Genomic DNA, 1,063 nt, shown 5'->3' with positions numbered 1-1,063 from the left:
TTAGCCAGGATGGTCTCGATCTCCTGACCTCGTGATCCGCCCATCTCGGCCTCCCAAAGTGCTGGGATTACAGGCGTGAGCCACTGCGCCCGGCCCTTCTCAGCTAATTCTAAAAGGGAACTGTAGCGGCTGCTGAGGGGCACTGCTCAGATCTTCCTCTTCAGGGCTGATGGCTCATTCTGCCATTTGCCAGGAATGCTGCCTGCTGATAGCTTGTAGTTGAATCTCCAGCCAAGGGAACTGCCTCTCATTCCTCAGGGACAGTCCATATCCAGTGCCTGGTCAATGAGGGAATACACAAATCCAATCCCCTTGCCTCAGTTCAGGATATCTCTGAAGAGCGATCCCAGCTTCAGAGACCCCTGTGGTGCTGGACAAGGCCTGCTGCAACTGAGTCCCAGTTTAAGTTCCCAGTAAAATTCCCGCAAGCAAATCTCCACTGCACAATCTGCTTCCCAGAGAACTCGACCTAAGATAGCTGACGTCCAGACTGGACCAAGGAAGCAAACGCTAAAAAGGGATTTCGGGCTTGGTGTGGTGGCTCATGCCTATAATCCCAGCACTTTGGGCCAAGGCAGGCGGATCACCTGAGGTCAGGAGTTCGAGACCAGCCTGGCCAACACGGTGAAACCCCGGTCTCTACTAAAATGCAAAAATTAGCTGGGCACGGTGGCGCACACCTGTAATCCCAGCTACTCAGGAGGCTAAGGCACAAGAATCGCTTGAACCTGGGAGGTGGACGTTGCAGTGAGCCAAGATTGCACCATTGCACTCCGGCCTGGGTGACAGAATAAGACTCTGTCTCAAAAAAAAAAAAAAAAAATTAACTAATTTAAAAAAAACATAAAAGGGGATTTCAGAGCCAGTGACATGGAGATGGTTTACAGAACATGGCGTTTCTCACAGCAAGGGAGATGGGTAGTCAACAGAGAATAGCTTAAACAATAAAAGATAAGTCAAACATGGAAAAGAGGCTGAGGGCTGCGCCCCGTACAAAATCACAATCTCTGACTCATTTTTCAGGCCCAAGTCCGTTTTTTTTTTTTTTTTTTTTTTTTTTTTT

The 1,063-nt window shown here is 49.0% G+C and overlaps 1 protein-coding gene across 1 annotated transcript in view; it reads right to left on the bottom strand.

Moving 5' to 3' along the window:
• CCDC77 (coiled-coil domain containing 77) overlaps nt 1-1,063 on the bottom strand; it is a 54,006-nt gene that overhangs the window by 20,017 nt on the left and 32,926 nt on the right. The window lies entirely within an intron of this gene.

The sequence above is a fragment of the Mandrillus leucophaeus genome, unplaced genomic scaffold, assembly GCF_000951045.1.
Source record: "Mandrillus leucophaeus isolate KB7577 unplaced genomic scaffold, Mleu.le_1.0 Scaffold79, whole genome shotgun sequence".
NCBI lineage: Eukaryota > Metazoa > Chordata > Mammalia > Primates > Cercopithecidae > Mandrillus > Mandrillus leucophaeus.
Note: the sequence above shows the minus strand (reverse complement) of the source record. Positions and strands in the feature narration are given on the sequence as shown.